This window comes from Pinus tabuliformis, chromosome J (assembly GCF_031772625.1).
Source record: "Pinus tabuliformis cultivar Carrire ecotype Pingquan chromosome J, CPIR1, whole genome shotgun sequence".
Lineage (NCBI taxonomy): Eukaryota > Viridiplantae > Streptophyta > Pinopsida > Pinales > Pinaceae > Pinus > Pinus tabuliformis.
In genome coordinates, this window is record NC_142295.1 from 1,205,213,587 (window position 1) to 1,205,226,203 (window position 12,617).

Consider the following 12,617-nt stretch of genomic DNA (forward strand, 5'->3'; position numbering starts at 1 on the left):
TTTCTTCTACTTACCCTAACATTTTTTCTTCATTTTGGTGGGTGCACTTAAGCTAGAAAACCCTTTTGTTTCCTTTTCTTTTATAAAACAAACTATCTACTTCTAACCTTATATCTTCTAAGGGCTCAGATTAAATTGATGAGCTCCTTTTATTTTCGCTATATATCTAATGATCAGCCAAGATTAAGCTGTTTGGTCAGATTTTATTCTCTAACTATAAACATGAAATTTAAAGCATGAAAATTCAAGATTAAACTGTTTGAATTATCATGGATTATGATATTTTAAACAAGCTACACATAATCATTATTTGCAAAAAAAAATAAAATAGTAGTGGCATTTGAATTTTCACATTTTCATGATCTATTTTATCTCTTTTTGTGGGGTTCATATTTTTTGACTTTTTTATTTTTTATCTTTGTTTCTTTTTGTCCTTTGATTGTTCTTTTAGGACATAAACTCTTTACATTTTTTAATTTGGGAATACATTCGCAGAAATCAAAGGTATGTGCAATATTACAATATTGACCATAATCAATTCAAAATAATGAATCCTATTATTATAGCACCCTAATAGATATAAATTTTGATCTTATTAAAAAAGGCAATGTTTCACTATGTTTGTAATGTATTTGAAAATTAATATAAAGTAATTTCTTGATCTTATTTTTATTGTATATATTTGAAGTATATGTATATATGGACATAGAAAATAATATAATTACTAATTTAGATAAATATAAAATGTTCTTTTATGTAAGGGATGTCTTCACTATCAATGCACTAATAAAAATAAAGAGAAAGTGAAATATTATTTGATCTGATGCATTAAGAGAAAGCGTAAGGTTAATGGAGGAATTTTGTAACACCCTCCTCCCACATCTACCCAGGTTACCATGCCAACTGGGATAAACATGAGATGAGAGGCTACTATGATCTTATTCGACTTCCTAGGTAACCTTAAGGAAGTGGAATCGACAAGAATTCACATACAACCATACAACACCATCAACAAAACCCTCATGAAATAAGTCAACCACTCGGACAACGTGTCCCTAGGTGTCACTTTTATTTTGGACAATTTAAGGCTTAGTTGTTCTCATGTTATGGGAAAGGGAGCGACCAAAGACCTAAAGTCGCTCTCATAGGCCTTCTAGCGAGCAACTATAGTTAAAATTTGTCAATTATGTGCCAACGAATCTGGGATTTGAGCCACTTTTCGAGGCCTAAAGCCTAGGCCACTGCCTAGAATGGAATGAAAGCTCAGAATTAAGTAAAGTATTGGGAAACAATGATGCAAAAGTAAATAGTTGATCAAGGCCTCAATCAGACCCCTACTAGCCATGACAGCAATTTCATCAAACATATCAATGGCATGTAACCTACAGGTGTAAACAACAAAGTTAAGTGTAGGATCTCTTACTTATAAATAACTCTCTACACATATTTTATATTTAACTAATTTTTTGTGTGTTTTTTTAACGACATTATCTACTGAAGCCACAATTTCGTGGGATATATATATATATATATATATATATATATATATATATATATATATATATATATATATATATAATCTGGTAATTTGCCTTTTCTAAAGTAATTTTTTAACTATTTAACTATTTTATATTTAACTATACATTCTATATTGTTTTATAGAGATTTAGTAACTTGCCATTTTTGGAATACATATTTTAAATATTTTATTTTAACTATAACTGTTTATATTTTATATTTTATATTTCACTCTCTATATAGTATTATTATTATTATCCAATTTTAAGGTCATAGGAAAGTCAGACACCAAATTGGTGTATATATATTTTACATTTAACATTTTTTTGTGTTTTTTGGGGCATGTTTAACTTATATTTTTTCCACTAATATCAAGATTTACATTACATTAATATCTTTTTTGATATTCTAATTTATATGGGTAAGGTAGGTAAATTACATTAATAAAATATTTCATGAATACTCAAATTAATAATAAAATATTTCACGGAGACCCAAATTAAATAATTTAAAATTATTTAGGACATGTACCTCTTTTTAAATTTAAAGGAATTTGATTGGTTTACATATTATGACATGGAAATTACTTGAAAACCAATAGAGGTTGAATTATTTCCTTGTAATACCTCTTTGAATGAGATAGAATTCTCATTTGTGAACTTGGTTCCCTTTGCAGCCCCTCGAAGCTTTATATTCAGAATAATGGCTGAGTTCTTTTTAACATTGTAATATTTGAGCTCTTGGGAGTCATGAAAAACGTTCCCTACTTGTCTTCTCTACTTCAGGGAACAGAATAATTTTGAGCCACTAACCTAAAAAATAGAGGTATTCCCATTTATATTCTTCACAAAAATCTATAATATAGGTCGCTCTTGATTAGAGGTGATAGGGGATTAGGACGGCTAGGGGGAAGGGAGATTCTAAGACGAGGGATACCTAACAAAGGAACTTGCAACAGAGTCTTCCCAAAATCCAAAGAGCATAGCACATGATAAATGAAATTAACCCGAACACTCCTTTTGTTGAGAATAATCCTAGGGTTGAAGTCACCAACCACACATTCTTTTCACATAAAGAGATATGAATGAATATATAAGATCAAGGAAAGAATGATATCGTCACGAGAATACTGAGGCGACTATTTTCCAGCCCACTAGCATCCTCAAAGGTCAAACGATATGCTCCTAAAAGAAAAAATTGCCTAATTAGGGACCACTACACCTCAACCCATTATGTGGCAAGAGAATTGTGACAGAAAAAATAGACTTTAGTGTGGCAGCGGAAAAAAGAGAGATGAGAGACAAAAACGTAGCCTCCATGGCAGCTTATGTCCCCTAAATTATGAGTTATTCACATGAATGCCATTTTTTTCAATATTTGGTTGTGGTTCTAATTCACCCAACAAAATTTGGTTAGAGTAGTTATTTTACAATTCATTTTTATTTCTACCGGCTGTTTGAGGAAAGCTGTTCACTTCATTGTGTATAGGTTTACAAGTTCCAATTAGAGCAAAGATGGCTAGAATGTGGACAACTTGTGAGGTTCATTTCCAATCAACTATTGAAGCTAGGTGAGTCCTTCATCTAACTAACTAGTATTGATGCTAAAATTGTTGTAGGCCATTTTGGGGAAATATTTGTTTTGTCTTTCAAATTTTCTGCTCTATTATGGTTGACCCAAGACATATGATAAGTTTCATCTACAATAGAGCTGGTGAATCCACTAGAGAGAACTCCATGAGTTCTTCTCTTTACGGTGTCTTTATTGATTTTTGGCTTTTGTTAGGGCTCTTGGATATATCCTACTATGTACACCTTTATTCCCTCTTTATACATTAGTTTTTAAGGAACTATTTCATGTTTTTGAGAAGCCTTTCACCCAAATATGAAATTGTACACATGTTGCATTCATAAACAGAGAATGCACATACTTGAATCCCTTAAAAAGTGTGTGTGCATGTAGGTTTTCTTCTCAACTATGTGTATGCATGCAAATTCCCTCATAAAGGTTGATTGTGCTAGTTTTCAAGTAATTTTTGGGCCTTTTTGTACACTTCTACGTAATTTTGGACATACAAGTGCCTTTCCTTCAAACAAGGATTATGTGAACTCTAGTTTCCTTCACAAAAGGAGCATGCACATGTTGTTTTCTCTCACAAAAGGAGCATATACCTCTTGTACTTTGTTCTTAATGGCTTTTCATCATTCTCTTCCCTTTTAATGCAATTTTGTTGTTGTTTTAAAGGTGTGTTGATGAGGTACCAAAAGTTGAAGAAAGTGTCTACTTTTTGTTACCATATGTAATTTTCCCATAGGGAGATGTTGTAGAGTCCACAAACTAAAGCATTAGATTAATAATAATAATCTCAACTCAATTGAAAAATTAATAAAAATAATAAATCTATTCAATTCATTTGTTATATTGTAATTTTATTGTAAATTAATAGAACTACACATCTTTTTTTTCCCAAAATAGATAACAATAAACATATCACATTAAAATAATTTTAAATATTAATGATTTATAATTGTAATCATGATATTTCAAAGCATATAATTAATAAATAGATAAAAATTTAATAAATTTATTTGATAAATATATATTTAGAGATAAGAATATTTTTATATAGAGAAATGTGAAATATATACAGAATAAATAGTAGCTAAAAATTAAGATTCATTTTACCATATAAATGAAAATAATGATTCATATCAGCAATCATTACAATTGAAGACTTTATATTTAAATTTAATGGATAAGCTAAGAACTTAATACTTACGCTATTTTTTTCTATGCTAATTCTCATTCTCTCTCTATATATATAATCAATGCTATGCATATAAGACATAAAATTATACAAAGGGAATATATATGTAACTACACGTATGAGAGTTATAATAAAATTAAAATAAGAATACTTATATATATGTGTGTGTGTGTGTGTGTGTGTGTGTGTGTGAAATTTATATAAATATACATAATATTACTAAGAACCAAAATAGATGCATCTTAACATAAGAATCAAAGCTCTAGAAGTGAAAACATTTTCTTATGTTTTGCACTAAAATAGAGCTTTTCATCTTGAGAGATTGGAACCTAAGATATATCTATGCTAATATGTATTTTATTTATTTATTTATTTATTTTTCTGTAAGCTTAGGATCTTATATTATACTAAAAAATATGTACAATGTTTAATACATATAGGCATTTTGATTAGATTTGGCTTGCAAAAATGGAAACTAGGAAAAGAAGTATGATCAAGGATGAAGCTAAAATGTACCAAAAAGACCATAACATAGTTGGGTATGACCATGATCCTTGAGTACAACATTGAAAAATGAGGCTATGAGAGTTATATTGTTCGAGATAATACATTTGGCATGCAAGAAATACTAAAAACCACATATAACTTCATAGCTTACTATTAGCGACATGTCACCACGTGGATATCATGCCCACTAGCGAGCGGGAGTGGGAGGCTCTAGATTGGTAGTTGTAGAAGGTGCTTTATTCAGGAGTATAGACTCTTCTAGTTGTTCTAGTCGCCCATCCATAATATGATACAACAAATAGAGCTCCTTCATCCTCATGAGGAGCTCATCTATGGTTTCACTTCGATCGAACATGACCTTCCCTAGTAAATTCATGATGTGCCAGTACATATCAATCGTGTGTAAGTATTGGTTTCTTCTTTCTCTAGGACTTCCCAAATCTATCACCCAATTTACAGCTTCTACTAAGACTTCAGAGTCTGACATCTCTTGTCGCTTATTAACCAATTCATGCTCCATGTTTGATGAGTGCCCTTACATTTCCAAGGTAATGTACATTCTCATCTTTTTGTTGATGCTTGAGCCTGGGTGCCAACATGCGAGTGGCCTTACAATCTCCCACCTCTCCTTGTGTAATATCATTCTGTGGGAATCATTAAGGAGTGAATAAAAAACCTACAAATATAGGACCCTCTAGTTCTGATGATGCCAAATTCAAGGAGAATGGAGGCCCACACTAGAGACAAATAAGAAAGCAAGGAAAGTTGCATAAAGCAAAAGAAAAGGCTAAAAAAGCAACACCAACCGAAAGGACCATAGCTAGGCCACCAACAAAAAGTCCCTAAAGCACTTGAGATAACCAGAGACTTAAGAAAAAGAGAGATAAAATAGAACTAGAGCAATAAACTTGAACATTGTTCAATTGAAAGTGCAATGAGGATAGTCATTTTACTAGGCTCCTCTCATGGCGAGGTTAGTTGATAAGTTGAGTAGGAGGAAGTTGACCAGAGGAGGCGAGAAAAGTCTTTAGAGACCAACGAACCATGCTAGGAGGGTTTTGTCCTTCAAGTCAATGCATGACTAGACTATCTTTCACAATGTTGTTTCTTCCTAGAACATCAAATCTACTAGAGAGAGTAGAGGAAAGAGTGCTCGTGAATAACCACATTTCTATTTAGATCGTGAACATTCCCAATCCCCTGACATAAATACTACCATAGTGAATGACCATCTATACACTTGATTGCATAGAGTAAATGCCCTAGAGTGAGTGGCAGCTTGAGGGCAAAGAGTGTGTGTGGAAATTTGATACCATAGCCATGCACTCCACCGCCTTTCTCCTTGAGATGCTTAAATGTTAAACATGACCAAACAAATCCTTAATGGTGTCAAAGTTGGAGTACCTCCTTTAGCTTGCTCTTCATTAACCTAGAGATCTGTGTTGATGTAATTTTGCTCAATTATTATTACCCCATTGGAATTGTGCTAGTATATATTATTAAATCTATTGTTTTTAAAATATTTATGTAAAACTAACCACCAATATGTCAACGTGATTCTACTATTTTATTAAGACTTTGAAAATTCTAGAATATAGTTTTAAAATAATCTAATGCTTTACAATTTCAACATAAACCTTTTTACGTAATATAGAAAATCCATACATATGAGAGAAAATCAAAATACTTTCTCAAATAAATGTATTTAAACAATTTTATATCTATATAAATAGATTATATAACTTATAGTATGTTTAAAGAATTTTATATTATAAATAAATATATAAAATTATTATATAGAATAATAAATTATGTTTTATTTGAAAAATATTTAAAATTTTAAAAATATTATATTTTTTCCCTTTCTAAAATTATAGATTATAAGAGTTTTTATAAATACTATTTTCAATGAAAAAAACTAATTATTTACATTTAATTAGGCTAATTATATGTAAAGATGTATTATTTACAAAGGTAAAAATTTAAATATTGACATAATATAAGGAAAATAAGAAGAATATTACAATTTCTTTAACATTAAAAAAACATTAAATTAGGAAAAAATATAATAAAATAAGATAAAATTAATTAAAAAGCAATAATAGAAATAATTTATTTTTTAATAATAAAATTACAAATAATTTATTTTGGGAAAAAAATTATAATATATATCATATTAAAGTAAATTTAAATAGTAATGATTTATATATTTTATAATATATAATTAATAAACATCCTATAAAATTAATAAATTTAATTAAAAAACTTATAATTAAAAATAAAATTTTATATGTATAAGTTATATATTAAAATTTATTTTTACCCTATAAATTAAAATAATGATTCATATTAGCAATTATTATATTTCAAATTTCATATTTAAATTAGATATATATAATAATATTTTTTTTCTAATTTATATATTTATCTATTTATATACTTTATCAAATTATAAAATTAAAAATAATAAAAAAAATCTATATATAAAAATGCTAAATTTATATACATTTAATAATATAATTATAAATTAACATAAATATTATAAACAAAATCAAAGCTAAAATGCAATTATTTTTTCCAAATTTCATAAAAGTAAACCAAAAAAAATCAAACTCTGCATAATTTTACATATACTTATCATTAACGTCGTAGAACAAAATTTAGAAGTTTCAATTAATTATTAGTCCCTGCCCGGGATTCTTAGCAATCGATCGTGCGTTGACTGCCTATTAATCTCTTGTTTGACCAAAAAATATTGCTATACATCACAATTTTAACCAAAGTTTTCATATTAAAAAATAATATAAAATTAATTATGTAATTGCTGATTGGCCAACAAAGTTGAGGGTCTTATTGCCGGCTTCGCAGATTTCAAGACGGGTAAAAGTAAGATATCCTAAGTTTTTGGTACCTCTTCTGCGTGTCCTTGCGGCAAAATTTTCTGATATCCAAAGTTTTCAAGTGCAAAAGATATTCAACTTTTCTGCTATCCAAGGTTTTCTCGTGCAAAAGATTTTTATATTATAAATAAAAGTTTTATTTTCTAATAGCTACTTTGAATTGATATATTTCATTTTTTTACGTCATATTTTAGTAAGTTTTTAACAATTATCTCTAATAATTTCTTTAGTCAAAATATTACTATTTTTCCATATTCCTATTAGAGAAGGGTAGCATCATTGTGTAATCTCTTGTATTATGTTTTTTTGGGCATAACTTTGAAGTAACCACATCAAAAATATGAAATGTTATAAACCATAGAAAATTTAATACTTTTTCCTTTTTACTAATATCTTTTTTACCAACAATTTATAATATATCAGACATACATATAAATGATAGACATTCAAAGTTAATTTTGTAGATAAGAAATATTATTTTTCTTATTTTCCTTTCTGGTAATATAATGAAATAATGCAAAAACTAAATATTTTTTCATTTTTCCTAATATATTTTTAACAAAAATTTAGAATATATCACACTTACATATATATGATTGACATTCAAAGTTAATTTTGTAGATAAGAAATATTATTTTTCTTATTTTCATTTCTGGTAACATAATGAAATAATGCAAAAACTAAAATATAGATGTTTCTTCTACTACTTTTTCATTTCGTAGTGATTTCAAAATCAAATATCATTTTTTCCCTACCATTAAACCAAAAATAATCCATTTTCATTCATCTTGACAAACATATTATTTTTGAATTCATATTCATAATTTAAAATAATATTTTTTCTTTTTTAATATGTAAACAAAAGTTTCGATGATAATCTCTTCATTTAAATATTCAAAAAAATATCGCTCTTGTTTATATTTTGTAAAATATATAAAATATATGTTTTTCCATTTTATGTTTTTTCCATTTATACTTTACTCTTTTTTTCTTTTTAATCTTTTTCTTTATTTACTTTTATTTTTAATAACTATGTTTTAATTTATAATTATCAAGATTTAACTTTGAAATTTTTATAAACTTATTGGAACCTATTACCCTTTCATTTACTATCCATTTTTATTTATTTTTCAGATATTCCCTATTTTCATACTATAAAAAAGCGTAATAAGTATGTGATTATCAATTTGATTATTTCTCATGTTTTGATGCCTACTTAAAGTGGATTTTGTAAATTCCTAGTCCAAACTAAATATAATTCACTAAAGATTTTTATATCCAAACTACATATAATTCACTGACACAAACTTGCCTTCATTTTATCCAAAGTTCATTTTATCCAAAGTGCAGTTGGGGCAAAGTTTTGTATCTGCATGCATGCAACTCTAGTGCTATCTACAAGTCAGCAAGCCAATTTATTATCCATCCCAACCTTGGGTTGATTCTTTCTTTCGACCAGCGGTTGGATTCTATCATCCAGAACAAGCAGTCGATTATCGTGTAATCTCAGTCACCGGGGGAAATTAGCTATGGAAAGGCGCAAGTTATGGTAAGGTTTGTGACCTAGACTACAAGATTACTGTTACTGTTTTTTGTTAATATTCTGTTGATATATCAGTGATCAATTTTTTTGGTTATATGTACGAAGTTTAAAATCCAGCTAAGGCAAAGCCTGCCATAGATATAAGCTGATATAAAACAATCTTCACATCTAATAAAACATATTTCTATTTTTTTTCTTCGGAAAAAAAAAAGTTTTCTTATTTATTTATCCCAATTTATTATCTTTTTGACTTATAATTTAGAGATCCATTAGCAATAATGCCCGCATTTTTGTGTTTTATGTATGTGGATTTATTCATGTGACTGAAAACGAAATGTATCGTTATTTTTTGCACAGGCATAATAAAATTCTCATTCAGGGACTCAGCCAACCTGCCTCGAACTCAAAGGATTTGTGTTTCGAACGGCAATTTGGTCAATCCTTTGCGGTTCAAACCATGGCTTGTTTATGGAAGCAACACTGGTCGTATTGGTGAAATCCTCAGTACAACACCGTTCGACTCATTTTCACCTTTTGCTGCGCCCTAATATTTGGCTCTATTTTTTGCAGAATTGACCGGAACATGTAAACATTACTTTCTCCAATTCTAATGTGTTGTTCGATGTGGACAAAGCGATCCAATTCTTATGTGTGGTTGGATGTTGTTTGCAGGCAGAAGCAACAAGATATATTCAATGCTTTGGGATCCATGTTCGCAGCTATTATCTTTCTGGGCTTCTCTAATGCCGTCTCTGTCCAACCAGTAGTTGATGCGGAAAGGACAGTTTTCTATAGAGAAAAGGCAGCAGGGATGTCTCCCGCTTTTCCCTATGCTACTGCTCAGGTAACTATTTTTAATTTTTTTGGTTAGGCCATTCGTATTTTTTTGGGTGCGTGTATTGTAATTTTTGGTGTGTGTATCATTTTTGTTGATGCCCTAAGATTTTCATTCTATTCTTTATTGGTCTGAATTTTTAGCATTTTTCTGTCATGAATTTATGTGCCACACTTTTTCCTTTTTTCTTTTTTTTTGCATTTCCATGATTCGAAATCAAATAAATCCAAAAAAAATTTGTGCTAAAGTTCTTCATTTCTTTCATCTTGTCATTTGCATGAAGCGCGATAAAGTCATATGCCTGCGGTAAATTTACCCAAAAATAATTATGAATTGAAGTTCTTAATTACTCAGCAATTATTTCCTTCCCACATTGTACAGAGTTTAGATTGGTATTTATCCAAAAATCAATTATTTGTTTTACATAGGTTAAAATAATGTAATCACCGGGTTTACATTGTTATTCACTTTATAATTTCTGAGTTCAATCTTTAATTATTTTTACCTATAAGATTGTTGTCTTTATTTTAGATAGCAACCATTTTTCTATGTATAGTAAATAAGTTGATTTTACTCTTGTATAGGTGAAAGAAGCCATCAAAATTTTGTAACTTATTTTCAAGTTATTTTTATAACCCTCTTCACATTTGTTCCTTTAATGCTAAATTTTCTTTGTGTTATTTATCTAGTTCTTGTTTACTAATTATTAATTTCGTATATGCTTATTTCAGGTACCGATTTCTCTTTTGAACATAGCGTTTTCCTTTAACTTTTCCAAATTTGGCATGGCTTGATTTCAACTATTTCAACTCTTCCGCCACGTCTAAGGTACCCAAATTTTGGTTTCTCATTCTACATGGGTGTGATCTCTCTTGTTCGAAGAGGAATCTCCCGACTGTTAACCTCCGAAATGTTTGTTAATTGTTTTCTTTCACGTCTTTTGGGACATGTAGTTCCTCTGAAACATAATTATTTATAAAATGATATGAGCCTCTCATGTATTGAGTATTGTTTTCGATTATGAAGAAAACATTTAAGTTATATAATTATTTTTCTAATTACATGTTTCTTGAGGTTGGTTAGAGCTCTTCCAAATCTTGTCTCCATGTAATGATATTTTTAGATCATAAATGAAACTTTGTATAATTTTGGAAAACAATACCATTGTGTTTTCATGTGAAAACAATGGTAAATATTGATACTTTTGTATTTTCGATCATTGTGTATCTAGGCCAGTTTATTATATTCGCAAAGTGAAGATTAAGAGTTATTACGTTAATCAAAATTTATTATATACATATTTTATTATTGTTTTGTATACATATTTACTCTTCAAAGTCGAACAAGGTTTTCCAATCCTGTATTACTAGGTGCGGTGTGTTGAAATAACACATATAGATAGACTTGTATACATAACCAATACCTATCTAGTTTCAACAAATACCTTCATGTTTAATTTCTCAATTAACACATTAAATGTCTACTATGTATGCGATTGTTTTCTTTAGCATAATTTCTAGTTTTCTTCCTTTAATAGTCCTCCACACAATATTTATGAATAAAAATATAACCATAAGTTTTCTACTATATAAAATTTATAAAATAAAACAAAACAATTAGCCCAGTTCAAAATTCTCTAATAAAATTATAACTAACTCTTTTCCTTTTCTTTTACTATGGAAAATGAGTAAGTAAAATGTAACTAAATTATTTTCTTTCTTCTACATAGAATTTTCTAATGAAAAACATAATTATTTACTTTTTTCAAAGAAAAAAGAACAATAGGTAAGGACACTGACTTCAAAATCAGTAGTTTGGGAAAACTAGTAGTTGAGTACTTGGCTCCTCTCAACATTGATATTGCATCCAACCATTATCCCCTCAAGGATATTGCTTCTCTTTAGCATTTTCTCTCACAATGAGCCAAAATAAATCAAACACAAGATTTTTATCAATTTCCAATCTACCACTCTTTTGTGGTTAGTAACTACCTCCACCTCACCAAAAAGTGGCCGGTAGTTGCTAGATCATTAATGAGATTTTGTTTCCCACTCCCAAATACAACCTCCTATTTTTTAGGGAAACAATTAATTGGTCAATTTCATAACTTCTGGATAGACAGTTTGCTAAATTTTAATTTAAACATTTTGTAACCGTATTCATTATATAAAATAATGTTTTAATTTAAATATCTTAATAAATTAATGTAATAGTTTACCGAAGTTTGATTTTTTTGTTTTTAAATTAGAAGTTTTATTCTTAACAAATATTTAGACAGTAAATTATATTACAGTAGAAATATAATATTCATATCACAAATCACAAAACTGAGTTTTATGTTGGATGGAATGTGATTGCCGCACCCACCAAACTCTTCATTAATCACATTTGGTCATCCAAAAGCAAAGTTAAATATGGTTTCTGCAAGGTTGCCACCTCCTCTAAGTTCCCTGCAGACCCCGGCAGGGACTAGGCAGTGGCTCCTTGTTATAAAAATAACCCAAATAAAATAAAAAATCAAACTTGCATATTAACCCGGTGATTACA